Source organism: Mytilus galloprovincialis, chromosome 2 (assembly GCF_965363235.1).
Source record: "Mytilus galloprovincialis chromosome 2, xbMytGall1.hap1.1, whole genome shotgun sequence".
NCBI classification, from domain to species: Eukaryota; Metazoa; Mollusca; class Bivalvia; order Mytilida; family Mytilidae; genus Mytilus; species Mytilus galloprovincialis.
In genome coordinates this window covers 94,732,690-94,744,323 of record NC_134839.1, presented here as the reverse complement: position 1 = coordinate 94,744,323, position 11,634 = coordinate 94,732,690, and positions in this window count along the sequence as shown.

Sequence of the window (11,634 nt, the reverse complement as noted above, 5' to 3'; positions counted from 1 at the left end):
TTACCTACCAGACTATACATTTTGTTTCCAACATTTTTACAATGTATTCATATGTGTATCTATTTTCTCCAGGATAAACAACAAATCAACAAAAAGTACGTAAGGACCTTAATGGACCTCGAAAACCTAAAACAGTTCTTGATTCATGTAACATCGATTCGTTCATACAAATGTGATTTCTTCGGTTCGGAAGTAAACAAGTTATTGTATTGTTGACAAAATAGAATAGAGACATTGTCAAGGTCAGCAAATGAAAGTATTAAGAAATGCAACAAGTTAACCGACCAAACATCTTTGTCATTCTAAAAATTGGTTGAACGATAAACACATCTTTTCAAAAGTGAGCATTCGAAAGAAAATTGATTATGACGACGATGATGATGCTGGCTGATTGTTTAACGCCCATTGGTAATTTAAAAGCATATTCAAGACGAAGAACATGGAAATGTGATATGAAAATATTCTAGACCGACATAATAAGAGTAAGATGTTTAACATGCTAGTTCACAAGGAAGCAGTCGGCAGAAAGACATGTCCCCACAACCTTACAGTAACACATTATACCGACTCCGAGCCAACCAGTTTTTGCTGATACTCCATTACCATGCGTGCTGAGTTGAGAAGCGGCGAATACTTATTGTCAAGTTTTTGATTTTATCCGCCGGAGTTCGAACCCTTAACTTCCCGTACTCGATACAACCACGCAACCACAAAAAAACGAGGCAGTTAAAGAAGTTTAAATTAGAATCTATGGGTTATCATTTGTTTTGTTACTAACTTGAAGATCTTGAAATAAAACTGATATGAAACAAATGATATAGTATGATAGTAGGTACACACATACATATTTTAAAAACTCTAAACATACATATATTTTACCTTCTGTTGTATAGCATCCGGTGGCAGTCGCATTGGCGTCTTCCTTCACATTTAATCTATGATCCGTGTAGAAGTGGATTTCTGATGACAAATATCCAGCCATACAACCACAATGTGCTGCTGCATGAGTTTCCCAACATGTTTGTATGCAACCCTTCAAAACAGTAACAGAGTAAACCGAAAAGGATGATTGTTGTCATTGGTTCAAGTAAAAGAATGAATGTGTGATAGGCAAACTTATGGAACATGGATTAGATAGTAATTTGATATTGGTTTCATGAAGTTCTTTGAGCAACTAATTTTAATATAAATAACATGAATGGATTAAGAGAATGCTATACAAAAAAATGTTTTCATTCCCAACATTTTTTATGTATGTATTTTGCCGTTGTATGTGCTTTTTTTCTGTTAATAGCTCGGTCATCTCCATTACAAAGGTTGTTCTATGTACCATTTTGTCAGCTCAGTTCCGAACTAACCAAGAAAACACAAATATAGTGTCGACACATTTTGCGTCTATAAGCAAGATGCACTTTGAAACACTTTGTCATTTATTTTTAAATGATTTTTTTTTTTATATAAAACTTTGATTTTTTCAGAATACTAAGGATTTTCTTCCACAGGAATAAAAAACTTAAGCTGTATTTGTCTCTTTGCTCTTTAAATTCGTATTTATGCCTCATTCACACGTACATTTAATTCGAATTGAATTCGAATCGAATGCGAATCGAATTCGCTAATCGCGTTCACACACTCTTCTTTTTTAATTCGAATTGATTCGAATTGGCTAATTCGAATTATTCAATTCGCATTAGAAATACGCTTTTGTTAATACGAATTAAAAGTTAACGTCGTTTGGACAGTAAAGCGAATTTGACGCGCATTACAATTCGAATTAGAGTTGACGTTAGGACGTACAACGTTTTGAATGCGAATTAAACTAATTCGAATTAGTTAATGCGAATCGAATTCAAATTACGTGTGAACTCAGCATTAATTTGCCTTTTTTTATTTAAGTGTTACTGACGAGTCTTTTGTTGACGAAACGAGCGTCTGGCATACAAAATCCTGGTATATCTATAATGGATTTTTATATTTGACCTAATGCTACGAATGTTTATTGACAACCAATGATAAGAGAGTCATAATCAGGGAAATTCTGAAAAATAAAAATATAATAGACATTCCAAAGAAAACAATTGCCAATAGGTAACGACAAACCTGTACAAAATATAGGATTATAAAATCAATCATATAAAGCAAAATCAATGTTTTGATAAAAAAAAATTGCGCAAACCTGTGTTGTGTAACGAACATGATGCTTTTTGAAATATTCTACTGGATCTTCACAGTCCCCATATGGAGCCCCCTTTCTTTTAATGGTCGTCTGTAAAACAAAGAAGAAGCAAGAAGTGCAGATGACTCCTCATTTGCATAATTTCAGACACAATATCATATGCAAATGAAACCATAAACTACTTCAGATTTTAATTATGATTTAATTTTTATTGTTTCTGGTTTTCTGCATCATAAACCTGAAGTATTCATAAGGTGTATTGATCATTGTGTGTAGAACAATACTGCTTGAACATTAAAATATTAGAAATGATATACAAATGTATCATAATCTTAGCTTTTTCCAATCAATCTAAATTTTTTGAAAACATATAAGATTGAATATGTTATAAAACTATGTTCAGTATAAGCGTCTCATCCTTTTGAATATTGTCGACATTTGAAAAGATATTTGATAACCATTTTTTCGTATCCTTTTCCGGACCTTAAAAAATTTAACTACTAGTTTCAATTCAGTTTCTCAAACGTAGGACCGAGATCTATAAGTACGTATGTTGATTGGTTAAACATTTTTATTGTCTTCACTTGTTGACTAAGGTTCATCCAAGTTTTTTCAGTACCGACCTTATTAAAGCGATATATTTACAAGTGGTGAAACTATATATACGCAGTGGTAGAGGTAAGCTAATGTTCCTTCTGCAGACGTTACACCATTGTGATGATGTTTTAAACATGTGAAGTTTTACGAAACTTTAACATAAGTTTTTTCGTTCTTAGATAGCTAGCCATTGCGACAATTTCAATCTGCATTATAAAAGTTATATTTGTTTTGGTTATACAACCATCAGTTCATTTAGATTAAGAATTAATTATATTGAAGTCACTTGACAAGATAAGAGGTTTCTCAGTACAGTTGTCTAATTCTGACCTGGAATTAGTATATTTTTGAAATTCTAAACAGTTCTTTTGGGAAAAGTTCAAATGATTATATTTCTAAAACTCAATCACTATTAGGTTACCCAAATATCGTAGGAGTACATAACACACAGTATATTTCTGGTTAGGATATTACTGTTTCTACTAACCAATTTAAGTGCTAGTGATGTTTCAAATCCTCCCGAAATTGTCATGCCTTTCTCCAGAGGTAATGGAAAGCTACCAACTTCATGTAAAGCCAGTCGTAGTCCAAACCCTTCTGTCATTGTCTCAATTGCTTCGTGATTCTCCAGGTTTATGGTTAATGTCATTCCTGAAATGGTATCACACATATACAGTATGAACTAAGTTTCCTTATTCATTTCGTTATTTGTCTTTTTTGTTTACATTGATGACCTTTCTCATAAACTTCAACTGAATCATAATGTGAAATATAACACTAATAAATATCAAATATGCAACTCTAAGTTTTGATAGTTGAGATGCAATACATATAAATTCCAGGAACAACTGCGTTTTACGAGACAAAGGTATTCTATGATCAAATATGATATTATAGTGAATAACAAATTTCCGAAAATAAACACACAGTGATTGAAAGTGCACATCAAAACTATTACAATATAATTTTACCTCCTACTGGTCCACTTGTTCCAGAAATATATTTTCGAGACTGAAGAGTGTAGCAATTACCATAGTCAGGTGTAACAATATTCTTTGATGGTCTAAAAATAGAAAATTACTTAGATTATCATATTTGTGATTGTCATTTATGAACCTGGTTTCAATTACCTGAATTGTTAATATGGATTTCATGCTTTCGGCCAGCCTTTTTGGTAAAATAGATTTTTTTCTAAATAAGAGAAATCAATGTCAAAGGTGTCCTGCATTAATTACCATTGAACGTCAGTATTTCTAGTTAACTTTCGAAAAGAGAGAGATGGTTGATATTAGACAATGTTCATAGTGTTGGCAAACTTTGAAAAAAAGAGATAAGAAATAAGATTGTCATTATAAACTTTAGTATAGTCTACAATACACATTAAAGATATTGTAAGATGAGCTTTTGTTCTTATTCGTTTATCCCATAAAAATTTGTATTCTATGGTTTTCCTTTGTACTCACTGGTAGCGAATTCTAAATTTGAAATGATTAACTTACCTGTCACACTTATGTCCAGCGTAAGTACATTCCAGGAGCATATTTTCAATTTGGTGTCCTGCATTCACTTTTATGTGTCTACAAAGATATTGTAAGATTAAAGAATAGTATACTGACAGTTGAAGTAACACCAAAAAATATTTGTTTAAGAAACTGTTTAAAAGAGAACATGGTTAGACATAAAGACAGAAAACTCCACCAAGTACATTGCATTGGCTTCAATTAAATAAAACTTGTAGTATTTTATTTGCACAACAGGGTTATATTTCTTTTGCGTAACAAAATGCTGCTTTTGCGCCAATTTACAGGTTAAACATATTGAAAACTTTTGAAATAAGTTTTATCCTGAGAACGAGTCTTGTATAAGAAATATTGTAGACGTATCTAATCCCCATTAGATAAGTAAGTGAGTTCAGATTCATATCTCTTACAAAACTGACAGTCGAGGTGACAAAATGGACATAATTTTTTCGGAGAAAATACGTCTGTTAATTTACAGGTACATCTAGGATATCTCTTTTGTTTTTTAAACGGGGACAAATTATATAAATGTATCACAAACATTTGCAAAACCAGAACCTCAGCAAAATCATTTTATAAACATTGAATGAAACGGTCAAGAACGGTCAGTGTTTTATGTTCTCATTTTGGTTTATTGATGAAAGTTATTTATGAGTTACAGTTTTATTATCATATCAAAACTTTCGAAACTATGTTCTAGAATTATACTTATTATTCAATGTCTATCTGAATTATTGACACAGATAAAATATTTTAGCGTACATGAAACGTTTTATTTCAGCACAAATGAAATTTGGTTTGTTGCGCATATGAAAAAAAGTAAAATCGCAAAAATATTGAACTCCGAGAAAAATTCAAAACGGAAATTACCTTATCAAATGGCAAAATTAAAAGCTCAAACACATCAAACGAATGGACACCAACTATCATATTCCTGACATGGTGCAGGCATTTTCTTAAATAGAAAATGGTGGATTATACTTGGTTTCATAGGTAGCCAAACCTCTCACTTATATGACAGTCGCATAAAATTCCATAATATTGCCAACGATGTCTGAACAAAACAAACAGACATAACAGGTGAAAATGTAAAAAAAATAGGGGTACAGAAGTCAAAACTGTCTTATTATCTTAATCACTATAAAACAAACAAATATATAAACAAACATTGGCACATTAACACAAGGAAGGCATGAATAAGTACAGAGCAACGTCATATGTATCAAAGAAACATAAAAAGGCATATAGACAAAGTTTATTAGCAAAAATGAATGACAAGAATACAAAAATTATCACACCAATTACACAACGACGGGATGAATAAGTACAGAGTCACGTCATATGTATAAAAAAAAAAGAAACACTAAAAGGCATATACACAAAGCATATTAGCAAAATATAAAGACATTAATACAAAAGTTGTCATAGAAAAATAACAAAATGACGGGATGTATAAGTACAGAGCCATGTCAAATGGATTCCACCAAAAATTGACTAAACAATAAAGTTATATTCATAAAGACAAATAAAGGAATACTATAACACGTTATTACGATGATAAACAACGTCAGCACCCATAATCTATACTTTAAAACCATCGTGTATTATTTGTCAACAAGTTCTTACTACCTTCTGATGAAATATTTCAGAAAATTGACGAGACGTTCTTTGACATACCCATGGTTGATCAACTTTCTGATCAGACAGTGGTGACGTTGTACAAAGTCTGAGTAGCTGCTGCATGCTCTTGAATACCGAATAAGTTGGGAAATGCATATCCCATATCAAGGTTGGTGTTTTGCTACTAAGGTGGGGGGAATTGATAATTTCTCAAAATTAAAATTAAAATTAAAGATATATTTTGCACAAATGAACTGTTAATTGGCACAAAATTAACCTCAGACTGTCTTATTTTGAAAGAGAAAATTAATTTAAAGAAAAATGTTTTTATTCAAGTTATTTTTGTTGAAAATATAATATTTTAAGTATAGCCAACCGACCACAATTACTCTAAATAACGATTACATATCAACTACATTAATAATAAAATTATGATTGAGTGCATTATCTATAACTAAGGGAAAACAACTGTAAAATCAAATTAAAGAAAGTGAAGTGAAAAGGATATACACGTGTATATCGCAAAACCAGCGACTTAATGTTAAGCTCCTAAAATAATGCTTTAACACAAATACCTTTACTAGAACCTAAGCAAATAAGTTAATTAATCCAGATATAAAGTTTTTAAAATAGTTAGCCGTGTTAACTGACTAGAACATAAATCCTAATGCATCTGTCCTATTGTCCTATTTAATTTTAAAGACTTGTAGGTATACAATAAGTCATCAAATGTGTCATGATTTTTACGAAGCAGGTTAATATCATTGGCATTGGGTCTTCGAAGATTAAAACTAGTTACCCCCTCCCCCACCAAAAAAAAAAGAAGGTACAACAGATATTCATCACTGTTATATAACCACACATATAAAGGTTTATTAAAAAGTTACACACTACATAATATGTGCTGAATCTACACGAAAATAAATATAGTATTGAAAATAATTGAAGGTGTATTAAGTCTTTATTATGACTAGTGAATACCATACCTCTCCAGCTTCTGATATTCGTCTTTGAAGTTCTGGTAAGTAATGTAATCGTCCTGCAACTTCCCTGCTTCTGGTTGTGATAGGTCGCTACTCCCATAAAAATCAGACCAGGCATCCTCATTTAACAGTGTTGACAAGTTCAAATTCAAGTCTGGGATAGAGATTTCAGTCGGTATTATATTCGGTAGACCCAGGATGGAAGTTTGCGTTGTAGTAGTTGTTAGTTGTTGGGTACCAGGAGTTGTTGTCGTAGTTGAAGTTTGAATCAATGTTGGTAGTGTTGTAGAATAAGAAGATGATCCCTTTAGAAAATATAATGTTTATGATATACAAATATTTCAACATAGCGTTCGCAATACTAGAATTGCAATACTCTTCTTTTGATTAATAAACATTACAGTATCCATAAATTGTGTTAAAAAATAAAACGAAAAAGTCTACTTGTAGCCAAAACATTTTAAATTAATCATAGAATCATTTCCTCAATACAAGAATCAAAACAGCTAAACTTTTTCAGAGCATTTCTGAGTTATTTTAGATAATGGCGATAATTCTGTTTACATGTATTGTAGGAGGCAAAGGCTGAAAATGGAATACCAGCGATATCTTTTTGTGTTTGACTTTATATATGTTAAGTCAATCAAAAGGATTCTAAAAGTATTGACATTTTTTTCATTTCATGACCAGAATCACGAATTGGATGACAATTCACTCTTTGGCATTTTCAACTCACAGAGTCTTGAGTTTGACTAAAGCTTTCTCTTTTGTAGAATCTGTTGCAATTTCTGCTTTTTAATATGAGCACAGGATTTACAACATTTTGTTTATTCCAACATCGTTGTCGTGTTTACAACAGAGACCTCCTTTGAAATTATCTACATTAAAAGTGTTTAATTTAACTGATACATTTTATTTCTGGAATTGTTGTAATTTCTTTTTTTATTAGCATAATATATTTAATTTTTAAAATCCTAATTTTTGTCTGTTTGCAACAATAAGAAGGCGTTTTAAAAAATTTTAACTTCGAAATTCGGATTTTAGACAAACAAGTTCACTATATCTAAGTTGATTTTTTTTTCAATGTTGACCGTCGAATTCTTATTATCGTTATTGTTTAATTTTAATTTTTAAGGGAGATACTGTGTATTTCGAATAACGGATAAACGCCATGAATAGTTACAGAAACACGTTATTGCGTTAACGAATAGTCATTTTTCAAATTTCTTATATTGATGCCGATTTAATGCTCAATTTATTTATTGATAGATAGGAAGTTCTTTTATATATCTTCAATATCTGCAGTTGCGTGTACAATACTTACGTTCAAAATGCGCTGCAAATTTTGATTTCCAAGGTTACCAGACTCGGATTTCTTAATGATATTCATATTGCATATGGTTATTGCTGGAAATGCAATAGGACTATACCGAACCTCTACATTGGTTTTGACAGAGTATTTTAAAAATAAATGTATGATTGTGTACACTTGATATAACCCGAACGACAGTGCCACAAAAAAGGCAATAAGCCATAACAAGCGTAGGAATATCGGCCGATCAGACACTATTCGGGAAATCCCGTGAATGCTGGATTCAGATCCGACGTCTACAAGCAGACTTCTGATTTTAGTATGTTTCTTTGAATCTTTTTTCATTATGGCCTCATCGTTTGCCTGGAAATATAAAAAAAACACGATAAATTAGTAAATAGTTACAAATTCCGTTCGGTTTTTGCATAATGCTGCGTACAGTAGAATACATTAATGTACAACTACGAATATACACGTTAGGAAAGGGGCGTCTTTGTCCGTTAGAGTACAAATAGTGCCAGTGTAAAGGATAAACACAGGGGGGTCCAAATGTACCACTTACTGTTGGTATTGTTACATATTCCCAACCTGACACTTGAAATAAGGGTATTTTTATTAGAATTAATTGATGTTGATTTAATGTTAACTCAATGGTTATTTCATTCTCTTCAGGGAACAATAAATTTCTCAATGACGAATAAATACTAATTTCACAGTTAATTAAATTCCCATCTCGAAAAGTTTTTCCCTGCATTATTAATATTTATTTGATTTTGTGCAATAGAATGTATAGGTTGTTTATTTTGAGTTCTTTTATATAATATTGTTTCACGTAATGAACCGCAGATTAATATTAATATTCACGTGGAATGACACACAGACATGCAAACTTTAAGGTCGAAGGTAGATGTCTGTTTTGACAGTTTTGTTTCAAAATCGTTTCTTTTGATTGCAAATATTTTAACAATACCATAACACAGCGAAAAATGCAATTAAAACTTTATACGTCAAAGCAGTCGCGTATGTACTCGAGTGTGTTAGGGTTTAAAAGGAGATAAGTTGGAAAGGTCAACGAACATCAAAATAACGACGCAAATCCATTTAGCCAACAAATATCTAAAGGTCACCAATACCATATTCAATAAAAGTCAAATGTTTATACCTTGTCAATCTTTTAAATCGCCAGACTCTAGAAAATTTGTGAATAAATTTCATATAAACCAAAAAAGTAAAACGTTAAAATGTTATAAAAGGCATCCACCAAAGAGGTTCACAACTTCGGACAAATAAATATGAGACAGTATTTCTTTTACTTAATTCAATAATTTAAATGTAGGTTAGTCTATTAAACGATATATACTTTGAATATAGAGCGAGAGGTCGTATATCTGTTCAAAGACTACTAGTATCCAATTTAACACATGTTTACAACTCTAGTTATCCTGTAATAAGTCTATATCTCAACCTTCACACTGTCAATCTTTTATCACGCCGTAGAAAACAAAACGGAAAAGTTAGTACAGACAAAATACTTCATGATGCGTGATTTTGGTATCTGATTTGTCTTTTCCTAATCGATTTTCGAGATTTGAACATCGATAAACTACTATCGCCATCGATAAACAAATATCGCCTCAATTTATAGAAACAAAAGCACATTCAAATTTAGCAAAGAATACAAATTCCATTATAAAACTGATTATTAATATTTAGTTAAAAACAAATGGTTCAAATGAGATCACTACTCCAAAGCTTTCAGACTTTAAGTGCTGCATTTAAAAGAACATAAAACATTTCAATATTGTGCATTTTTGAATATCATTAGTTCACAATTTACATTAAAGACAAATACTAGAAAATGGATAAATATTATGTCGCTGAAATTTACATTGATTTGAATTTGTAGTTTTACTTTTCGCTAAAATCAGTAAATATTTGGCACTTGAATTGGTCATATTTTGAGTCTAAAAATATCTGAGATATCCTCAGTCTGAATTGTTTTGTCAACATTTTTAGTACTTAGTGCTCGCAGTGACTGAACATTGTTTGAAGCGATATAGTTAGGTGTGCCAGTTTTTCTTCCTCTTTTATACCGTTTTATAAAGATAAACTTTTTCTTATTAAATGAATTGAATTTTGGGGATTTCTATGAACTTATTTTTTTTTAAAACTAAATCATTTAAAAAGGTGACTTGTATAGTACTAAAATTTAATTAAAACCCTTTATATGTTCAAAAGAATATCTGCAGTCAGAAAATGTTTCAGTTGTTATTTTGAGTTATGTCTTATTTCTTTATTTTACCCTGAGAGTTTTGTAGAATCTGTAGTTCTGTGAAATTTATTGACTTATTACCATTTGGGACGATTGAGGAATTGACGTAATCCATGGTAGAAATTTTATTGAAGACCATGTGTTTACCTGTAGATGTCCGATTGTATTATTTTCGTATTGCTCCGTAGATTGACGTTGTTTGATTCCCTATAGTAACCATTTGATGGATATGTCATAGTCGTCATTGTGTGCAATGATATCATGACTTAATGTTTGTTTGTTAAATGATACAATCTATTGCGTATTTAAGATGACGTGTCTGAACATATAAATTATCTTTAAACTTTATGCCATTCCTTTAGGCATTAAAGATAATTTAGTTTCTTTTATAGTCGTCGTGATAAACTGAAATGAAATCAGCAATCTTTTGAATTCTTTGACATCAATTAATCAACCTTTATATGAAAACACCAGAATTAAGGATAAATAAAAAATTAAAATAAGTAATGGACTGTGTATGATGTACAGAGGTTACCACATAGCAAAACATAAAATATGACCCTCTCCCCCTCTCCCCCCAAAAAAATAATATAAATGAGCCCCTCAATTTTGTTTGGATAAAAACACAAAAAATAACAGGACATACAACAACACACGACAACTATTAAATAACAGGCTCCTGAATTTGAACAGGCACATACAGAATATGATAGACCATTTTACTGAAAACTTACCCAGCTTAGTTGTCGATGATTCGGTACTGACATGATTTAAAACATACTTTTCTTACCTCCGTTGATGAATTTAGAAATTATAAAGAAACTTATGTTCCAACTACCTTGCATCGAGAAAATATATAAATCTTAAAAATCAAGGAAGATAAAATAAAGAAACAACTAACTGCAAATCTAAAAACAATATTTGCGAAGGAATAGATAAATATCACATTAAGCCCGATCACTGGAAAATAAATTCCAAGCTAGAACTTTTTTGTTTTAGTTGAAATCAGAAACAGGTATTTAATTAATATGTAAGAAATTCATACTTTTGTAATGTATTCTAAAGAATACCACATTGTAATAATTCTTTAAAGGAGTAGGGACGGTCTATCAAGGTTCGTATTTTGGTCCAATAAAATGAAGTTTTTAAAAACC